The sequence below is a fragment of the Silene latifolia genome, chromosome Y, assembly GCF_048544455.1.
Source record: "Silene latifolia isolate original U9 population chromosome Y, ASM4854445v1, whole genome shotgun sequence".
Classification (NCBI taxonomy): Eukaryota; Viridiplantae; Streptophyta; class Magnoliopsida; order Caryophyllales; family Caryophyllaceae; genus Silene; species Silene latifolia.
Window position 1 is genome coordinate 60959303 of NC_133538.1, and position 10733 is coordinate 60970035.

General features: G+C 38.8%; 1 non-coding gene across 1 annotated transcript; it reads right to left on the bottom strand.

Moving 5' to 3' along the window:
• Nucleotides 1-1618: 1618 nt before the first annotated feature.
• On the bottom strand, nt 1619-1725 carry LOC141635113 (small nucleolar RNA R71). The gene has a single exon (XR_012539818.1). It is a non-coding gene; the product is annotated as a small nucleolar RNA R71 (small nucleolar RNA).
• Between the last annotated feature and the right edge of the window lie 9008 nt (nt 1726-10733).

Below are 10733 nucleotides of genomic sequence, written 5' to 3' on the forward strand. Positions count from 1 at the left end.
AAGTTGTTAAGCATTCCATAGTTAATCTTTCAACATTTTGTGCTACAAACTATTGTTCAAGCATTTGATATTCAAGCTTTTGGTTAATTGTTCTTCCATATAAGTTTTCCTTTATAAGGTATTTCTAATTCCAAGTTTACATTTTACATTATTGTTTTAGTTATCACATAGTTATTATAATCAAGTATCTCATTTTACATTAGCTTTATTCTATTCACATGTTATATCCTGTCATTAATATAAATCATATAACCATGCTTAATATTTCTTATAATTTAGTTTGCAATTTACATTTTAGTATGAGGAGCTAAATTTTATAGTCTAAAGGCTAGGGGAGCCATGCAAAATCAAATATACAACATGATTAAATAAGTTCATAATAATATTGTTCAATTGTTTCCATCACATGTTTGCTTTGTTACGCTTAATCTTTGATTATCGGTCGTAGTCGTAGATTAAATTTTTTCTTTCGTTCTAAAGTCGAGAGGCACGGAATTGAATTAGACTAAGCATGTGTGGTAGGACGACCTAGTCATGGACGAGAGTTTTTCTAGGACCCGGTCTATGGTTGATACTAATGTCGTAAGGTGGGTATCTTTAAGCCTAAACAATTGACAAAATTATTAGTATCAAGTTTATCATGTTCATATGTTTACCTTTGCATGAGTGACCTGAACCCTTTAGACTATATTTTATCATATTATTATTTACATTGCATTTTTATTAATCATCAACCAAACAAACCAAACCCAAATCGTAATCGACCTCGATAAAAATCTACCCATAGCAATTCACGACGTAATTCCCATTTCCTTGTGTTCGACCTCTGTTACTACATTAATTTGTATCTAGGGAAATTATCTTTGCATAGGTACGCGATAAGCCTATCAAATTTTGGGGCCGTTGCCGGGGAAACGGTTTTATTGCTTTTTGAATTGTCGATTTTTATCTTGTTTTCCTTTGTCTTGGGGAACAATTGTTCCTTAAGACCGTTACTTATCACTTCTCTAGAAATTGTTGTCTTATGCCCAGGTCCTCACGTATGGGAGAATTGCTTTCATCGGATTCCGATCCCAAGAGAACCTTTAGGAGAAGACGACGGTTTTGGAAGGAAGTGAAAGAAGCCTCTTCTCCCGTACAAGCCGAAAGTGCTAGAAAGTCTTACTTAGACGATCTAGAAGCCCTTGAAGAGGAGGAGGTTTCAAGTTCATCATCTCCACCACCATCACCATCTACTACCAAAAAGATGGTAAAACTTTCCGATCACTCAAAGCCCACTGCGGCCATGCTTTCGGCCGGAATCACAACCACTCAAATCACCCTGCCGGACTTCGAGATCAAACCGGCTTTTATTAGCCTTGTGGAGAGGAAGCAATTTGGGGGAAGTCCTTTGGAGGATCCCAATTTGCATGTGCAAAACTTATGTGACTATTGCTCCATGATCCGTCAAACGGGCATCACCCAAGCCCAAATAAGGGAAATACTTTTCCCTTTCTCTTTGAAGGACAAGGCCAAGCTTTGGATCAATAGCCTTGACCGCACCGCCATGGGAATCACCAATTGGGAGACTTTGGCTCTAGCCTTCTATCAAAAGTTTTTTCCACCGGAGAAAACTCAAACTTTGAGGAGCCAAATTACCGGATTCCGTCAACAAGCTCTTGAGAGCTTATATGAGGCTTGGGAGAGGTACAAAGAGCTTCAAAGGCAATGCCCACATCATGGGGTAGATGATTGGTTTCTATCAATAACATTCTACAATGGATGTTGTTGAAGGAAAGTAGATCTATATACATACATATTCATATATGTTTTTAATTTAATTTGTCATAAAATTAAATATGGATTTTATGCATGCAAACAAAAGAGCAAAATAGAGGAGAAATCATGTTCTTACATTGGATGTTTCGGTTTTATGGGCACAAAAGAAATCTCCTTTTCTTTTGTTCTTGAGCTTTCTTTTGATGGAAGAACCAAGATCCAAGTATAGGATCTCTCCCTAAGCTTAATAACCAAGGCTTTCTCTTAATAAAAATTAATATTATAGGAACTAGTACAATATTAATCTTAGTAGAAAATTGATCCAAAATATTATATAACACTTGAATATTTCGTTTTTTAGAGAGAAGAAGAGGAGAATTATTTTTCTCTCTAGAATACTAATTTTGGATGAGTAGTAGAATGAATCTCAAATAACAATAACCTTATTGTATATTAGGTAAAATTAAGAGAAAAACCAATTGGTTTTTTCTCTCTTAAAAACCGGACAAAGGGAGTGGGAGGGGAGCCAATGCATGCACACATTTGTCTTCACAATGTTCAATAGGGTTGCATGGCTAGGCAATTAGGTAATCATTGTGTTTTCCATTATCTTAATCAAACACAATATTAGCTTAAACCACCCCTTAATTTCGGTACACTTGATAATATGGGATCCATATTATTTTTGTCAATTTGTCAATATGTAACATATCACATGTCACATAAATTTGTTATGTATTTTTAACATATTAAAAATCAACGCATTATGAAAAATACGTCACATACAAAAATTGACTTAGTAATTTCATAATTACTTGTACCAAAATATTTTACCATTTATAAATCACAACAGATTGTATTTATAATAATTCATTCAATTCCGATTGTTTCTTTAAACAATAATTTCATCCGAGTAATGATACAATTCGATTACTCAGACCTTATCTCATTTAATCACATTTTAATATGATACGTAAATTTTACTTCCAAAATCGTCCGTCAATTTTCAAATAATTTAATTAACTCGTAACGTTATACGATTAATTAAATAATCAATTAAGAGTGTTGCCCTATAGGTATGACCTAGGGGTCAACGATCACCACCGTCGCACGACGATAATGTCAAACTCTAGTCGCCAATCATTACCGATATATGTTGACCACTTTGACAAGAACAATATTACTTCCCAATTGTATTCTTTATAATGAGATTCAAACATGTGATCATCATGATCAACAGTCGTGATCGTATTATTGTCGGAGGACACATATTCCAATAGTTGTGCCGAGTCCCGAAGGATTCTTGATTCCGCCAGCAATGGGCGGTTTGATCAAATTGACACCGACCTTGCGCATGCCACGATCGAATCTATGGCGGTCCATGATGCCCAATATGTCAATTCCCGAGTTGTGCCATCCAAAGGTAAAGAAGAATCCTCTAACAACTCCGTTTTGCTAGCTCAAATTGCTTTCCTCCAACAACAATTGGCGCAAAGGGATGCTAGAGATTCCATTCAACAAGCCAAATCGTTGTGTGTGAAGGTTGCGGAGGCGCGGGACACTATGCCGCTCATTGCCAAGCTCCCATTGAAGAGGTAAATGCCTTTCTATCTTTAAGACAAAATGCACAAAATGCTTATCCACCGGGTACATTCTCAAACACATACAACCCAAACTCAAGATTCCACCCGAATATGTCTTATAGAAGCAACAATGTGCTAAATCCTCAACCACAATCCCCACCCCAACAAAATGCCTATGTCCCTCAACAACAAAAATATATCCCTCCACCGGGTTATCAAAATCAACAAAGGCCCCCACAAAACAATTTCCAACAAAATCAACCTCCACCACAAAATGCCCAACAAAATAACCAAGAGGGAGGTAAGCTTGAGGGCTTGATAATCCTTATGCCAAAGGAATTGTTGGCTCAAATCCAAAATAATGAGCAAGCTCAAAATGCCGCAATCAAAATGTTGGAGCAACAAATGGCTCAATTGGCCTCATCTAGCTCTTCAAGGAAATCGGGTCAACTACCCCCTTAAGGTGAGCAACCACATGCTACCCTTAATGCTATCTCCTCAAGAAGTGGTACAAAATATGATGGGCCATCCATGCTCAAAGATGATGAGGAGGTGCTTGTTGAGTTGGAGGTCTCTTCAAATGATAAGGAAATTGAAGAAATTCCCAAGAAAGTGGATGATCCACTTGTTGTTGAGAAAGTCAAGGAAGTGGAGGATGCTCCTCCAAAGAAGGTTGTTGAAGCAAAGATTCCGGAAAAAGTCAAAGTGCCATTTCCTCATAGATTGGCAAAGCATCAAAAGAATTCTCAATTCGGTAAATTCATGGAAGTTGTGAAAAATCTACAGGTAACCGTTCCTTTTGCCGAATTAATCACTCAAATTCCATCTTACACTAAGTTCATGAAAGATATTTTAACTAAGATGAGGACTTTTGATGAGGTTGAAACAATAGCTCTCACCGCCGAGGTGAGTGCTCTTTTGCAAAACACGTTCCCTCCTAAGTTAAAAGACCCCGGTAGCTTTTCTATTCCATGCACAATTGGCACCTACCAAATTGATACACCTTTATGCGATTTAGATGCTAGTGTGAGTGTAATACCTTACTCTATTTGTGCTAAGCTTAATATGGGAGTCTTAAAATTCACTAGTGTCACATTGCAAATGGCGGACCGTTCTATAAAACGCCCTTTGGGAGTTTTGGAGGATGTTCCCGTTAAGGTTAGTAAGTTTTTCATTCCGGTTGATTTTATTGTTCTTGACATGGCCGAAGATGCCCAAATCCCAATCATTTTGGGAAGACCATTTTTACACACCGCGGGTGCGTTGATTGATGTCAAGAATGGTAAAATTACATTGGAAGTGGGTGACGATAAAGTCACATATAATTTGAATAGTGCCATGAAGAGTCCTATGATATAAGAGTCTTGTTATTCTATTGACATTTTGGATGTTGTTGACATTGTTATAGAAGACTCTACACCTCGATCTTTATCTAAAGATCCCTTGGAGGCACTCTTGCTTTTAGAATCATTTGCAGGTGATGATGAGATTGGAAATGAGGAGATGGATGCTTTGGAGCAAGAATTGGATGGAGAAGAGCTATCATTGGAGGAGAGCTCACACTTTATAGGCTTGGTTGCTACACCTCAAGATGTTGAGGTACAAAAACCCGAGCTTAAGCCCCTTCCTTCCAACTTGAGGTATGCTTTTCTAGATGATGAGGGGATGTGTCCGGTAATCGTTAGTGCTAAATTAGATAGGAGTAAATTGGCTAAATTGCTTCATGTCTTAAGGTCTCACAAGAAAGCCATTGGTTATAAACTTGACGATTTAAAAGGCATAAGTCCCGAATTTTGCATGCACCAAATTAATCTTGAGGAAGATCATAAACCATGTGTCCAAGGTCAAAGACGACTAAATTCTAACATGCAAGAAGTGGTCAAAAAGGAAGTGCTTAAATTGTTAGATGCGGGAATTATCTATGCGATTTCCGATTCTAAATGGGTGAGTCCGGTCCAAGTGTTTCCTAAGAAAGGAGGAACCACCGTAGTCAAAAATGGTAAAAATGAGTTAATTCCAACTAGAATTGTGACGGGTTGGAGAATGTGCATTGACTATAGGAGGCTAAATCTAGCTACCAAGAAAGACCACTACCCATTACCCTTTATTGACCAAATGTTGGAAAGGTTAGCATGTCACAAATACTTTTGCTATCTAGATGGTTATTCCGGGTTCTTTCAAATACCCATTCACCCGGATGACCAAGAGAAGACCACGTTTACATGTCCCTATGGTACATTTTCCTACCGTAGAATGCCTTTTGGTCTTTGTAATGCCCCCGCCACTTTCCAACGTTGCATGATAAGCATCTTTTCCTACTACATTGAGTCTATCATGGAGGTGTTTATGGATGATTTTAGTGTATATGGTTCTTCTTTTGATGCTTGTTTGACTAACTTGTCCAAAGTTTTGAAGCGTTGTGAAGAAGTTGATTTGGTGTTGAATTGGGAAAAGTGCCACTTCATGGTGAATTAAGGAGTGGTGCTTGGTCATATTGTTTCGGAGAGAGGAATTGAAGTGGACCGTGCTAAGGTCCAAGTTATTGAGCAACTACCCCCACCGGTAAATGTGAAGAGTGTAAGGAGTTTCTTAGGCCATGCGGGTTTCTACCGCCGTTTTATTAAAGATTTTTCTAAGATTGCCAAACCCCTTATGGAGCTTCTTTTAAAAGATGCTCCCTTTGTGTTTACTAACGATTGTCTTGAGTCTTTTAATAGGATCAAGAAGGCTTTGATTTCCGCACCTATCATCTAATCACCGGATTGGAACTTGCCATTCGAGCTCATGTGTGATGCAAGTGACTATGCGGTAGGTGCCGTGCTAGGACAAAGAAAGGACAAGGTTCTCCATGATATATACTACGCTAGCAAAACCTTGGATGCGGCTCAAATCAATTATGCCACCACGGAGGGTGATTGGAACTTGTCATTCGAGCTCATGTGTGATGCAAGTGACTATGCGGTAGGTGCCGTGCTAGGACAAAGAAAGGACAAGGTTCTCCATGCTATCTACTACGCTAGCAAAACCTTGGATACGGCTCAAATCAATTATGCCACCACGGATAAAGAGCTACTTGCCATTGTCTATGCTTTAGACAAATTACGCTCTTACTTGATCGGTTCCAAAGTCATTGTTCAAACCGATCATGCCGCATTGAAGCATCTCCTAGCAAACAAGAAGCTAAGCCTAGGTTGATAATATGGATCTTACTCTTGCAAGAATTTGATCTTGAGATTAAAGACATGAAGGGGGCCGAAAATGTTGTTGCCGATCACCTATCCCGTTTGAAGTTCAATGATGAAGGTATTGAGTTACCTATTGATGATTCCTTCGCCGACGATGTTCTAATGATGTTGGAAGCCAATACTCCTTGGTATGCCGACATAGCCAACTACCTAGTTGGAAGAGAGTTGCCACCCAGCCTTTCATATCAACAAAGGAAGAAGTTCTTACATGATGCCAAGTTCTTCCTATGGGATGATCCACATTTGTTAAAACATTGCTCCAATGGGCTACTCCGGAGATGTATCCCATAATGGGATGTGAAAGGGGTGTTAGAAGGATGCCATTCTTCTCCTTATGGTGGTCATCATGGACCATCCAAGACCGTTGCAAAGGTGTTGCAATCCGGCTTCTATTGGCCAACTATGTTCCAAGATGCCAAAAAATTTGTGATGGCTTGTGATGTTTGCCAAAGGGCGGGTTCCATATCAAGAAGACACGAGATACCTCTAAATGGAATCTTGGAAGTAGAGGTGTTCGATGTTTAGGGCATAGATTATCAAGGACCGTTTCCTTCCTCAAAAGGGAATCGGTATATTTTGGCTGCCATTGATTATGTCTCCAAATGGGTAGAGGCAATTGCTACTCCTACCAATGATGCTCGCAACGTGATTAACTTGTTCAAGAAGATCATATTCCCAAGGTTCGGTATTCCAAGAGCAATCATTAGTGATCGTGGTACTCACTTCGGTGAGAAACAACTTGATGCTTTGTTGGAAAAATATGGAGTCTATCATAGAAGAGGCTTGGCTTATCATCCACAAACTAGTGGCCAAGTGGAGGTTTCCAACCATGAGATCAAGTCCATACTTGAGAAAGTTTTTGCCAAATCACGAAAGGATTGGAGTATGAAGCTCGATGATACCTTATGGGCCTACTGTACCGCGTTTAAGACACCTATTGGTACCTCACCGTATAGGTTGGTCTATGGAAAGGCGTGCCATCTTCCCGTTGAGATGGAACAAAAGGCTTTTTGGGCAATTAAGGAGCTTAACATGGACCCGAAGTTGAGTGAAGAGAAGCGGTTGTTGCAACTCAATGAACTCGATGAATTCCGCTTGCAAGCTTATTAGAGCTCCCGTCTCTACAAGGAGAAAACAAAAATATGGCATGACAAGAAGATCTTGAACAAGGAATTTTAAATTGGTGATAAGGTCTTGCTATTCAATTCCCGATACAAGCTATTTTCGGGAAAGTTACGATCAAGTTGGACCGGTCCGTATACCGTCACAAATGTCAACAAGTTCAGTTCCGTTGAAGTGATGACCACCAAGGGCGAAAAATTCAAAGCAAACGGTCATCGTTTGAAGCCCTACTGACAGGGCAGTCGTATACCTATCAAAAATAACCAACTGGCTCTAACTAATATAGCTAGGGAAGTCGGGTCGATCTCCACAGGGAGATGGGAAAATGTCAGCTTTTTCTAAGTTCGTCACGGTAACCAAAATGGGGGTTTTAATTGGGTTGTTGTTCTAAACTAATAAGGATGAGAGAGGGAAAAGGCAAAGAAAAAGGATTAAACAGATAAGGAAAATAGCTAAGACAGACGGTTTACCATGATCATTCAGTCAAGTAGTCTAAATCTCAGGTCAATGCAGGTATGGTCTAAGGAGCAGTGAATATCTCCTTCTGGTCTCAATTCGCCCTAAAGCACAGATAGCTTAGCTTCCTCCCTCACTACAGTGCCCTAATGTTCGCTACGAGTCTCACCCTTTCCAACCTTCCGGTCCAGGTCAAGGTTTACTATAATAAAAATGCCTGATTGCATCGACTCAATTAGACGGATACAGTTAACTGTGGCGATTAACAACAAAGACTACACATGCATTAACCGAATATGGAAACTACTATTCCTTGATAATCATGGATCCCCTAGCCTTAGCAAAAGGGAATTAGCTACACATTACTGAATCAACAATAATAACATATAAATAATAAGAATTAAACATGATAATGATAAATTGAAATGGAAGTAAAATGACAATAGCAAAATAATGAACAGAGGAATTAAAAGCACTAATAAATAATTAAGAACAAGAACAAGAATTAAAATAGAATAATAATACCAAATAGAAGTTCGAATCCCAATAGCAAAAGGGTAGAAGGAAGGTAAAAATAAAGGAACAGTAGAAGTTTTTCTAGTGAAAAGTGAATGAGGAAGAGTTACGCAGTCTACTGTATTAGTAGTATACTAAAATCCCCCTCTAAACCTAATCCATAACTAAATTACAAAAGCCCATACGAAAATAGGCGGAAAAACTCTATTACAGGCAGAACCACTCGATCGAGTGGAAATAAACCACTCGATCGAGTAACTAAGCGTCAAACCCCTCGATCGAGTGGAAATAAACCACTCGATCGAGTAACTCTTTGTATTGCCTACTTGATTGAATACTGGGACTGCTCAATCGAGTAACCTTCAGTATATAAAGCATTCGATCGACTAGAAAAGTAGTCGATCGAGCTATCTTGGTACGTTTAGGCACTAAACACCCTTCGAAACCAGCTCACGCGTCTTCAAAGTGATAGATTCCAAGCTCCGGCTCCTTGTTCTCCATAAATGCACGCAAATGGGACGAGTTTAGGTTCGATTTATCTCCTCTTTGGCTTATTCCTGCAATTTACATAAAACGAACCAAAGTAGAATATTCGGGGATATTTTTAGCTAGATGCCACGTAAATAATACAAAAATGCGTGTAAAAATGAGGCAAAAACCTTATATAAAATACACGCATCACCTACCATGAGAATGTGATCGTTGGTGTGATAGAGGAAATGACCGTTCAACCTCTACCAAAGAAAGCTTAAACCGACTCAAGCTTTTTCGTCGTGCGGGACGTTTAACCAGCACTTCTTGGGAGGCAACCCAAGCTTTTTATTGCTTTTGTTTATTTTTGTTTTTAATTTTCTGCAATTTATTGTTTTTCGTAGATTAGTAATAAAATACTGGACTTAACGATGTTTCTTTTTGTGATTTTTAGGTGAAAATGAAGAAAGGAGAATTTGGAGTACATTTGACACGCAACCCCATGCAAAAAAACCCGTTCGGGGACGTGGTTTTCGAAAAAAAAAAAACAATTCACGTCCATAAACGAGGAAGTCAAAAAGCGGGATTTGCAGTCAACCCCGATCGGGGTCGTGGTTCTGTGGAATTATTATTGTTATTTGACGGGTAAAAAATCATTCTGATTCATACCCGACGGTACTCCCTCTTCCCTTTCTCCATTATTTTCTTCATTTTTCTACCTAAAATCACAAGGAAACGTCAAGTTCTTCATTGATTTGCAAGCTTTATTCATCCATTAGCATCAAATTGGTAAGATCTCTTCTCTTTTCTCTTTAAATTCATCTATTGCAATCAATTAATTGGATTGTGCAAACCCTAAATCGATTTGGGGGAATTCGATTTTGTGCCTTTTGGTACTAGAAATTGGTTGTAGAATGTTTATTACATGTTTGTAGTGTGAATTAGTTCACTAATTCATATTATTATGCCTATTAGGATGAATTTTGGTTTGCCTTAAGATGAATTTTGTCTTAAAATTTCAGAAAAATGGCACCAGGAAAAGCTCCTTCACAAGGTGCTTCTAAGAGAAGGAGAGGTGAGGCGGAGCCTTCAAATGCAGCAGCGGATGTCCAAATGGAGGAAGTCCCACAATGGCATGAATCGGAATACCCAAATGTGATCTTTAATTCCCAAGCTCAATACAACAATTGGGTTATTTTGAAAAGCAAAGGTATGGAACCAACAAAATTCATTAACCACGCATCTTTAAACAATATTGGAATAGAGAAAAATGTTAAAGCTTTGTTTAAAAATCCTGGCATGAAATCTTGTTATACCATGAATTATAAGACCTTCCCCGAACTCACCCTTGAGTTCTTGAGCTCTTTCGAGTTTCATAGGTCTAGGAAACCCGGTTTTGTTGTTTTTGTTACCTTTCGCTTGTTTAATGAAGATTATAGGTTGGACTTAGCGGACTTTGCCGCTATCTTTGATTTGCCTCACAGAGACTTACCCACCGAATCACCCGATGATTATAACCCCGCTTTGACTTGGAATGCCATTTCTCACTTGCCTTTTCCGGGTTGGGATCATACCCCTCATC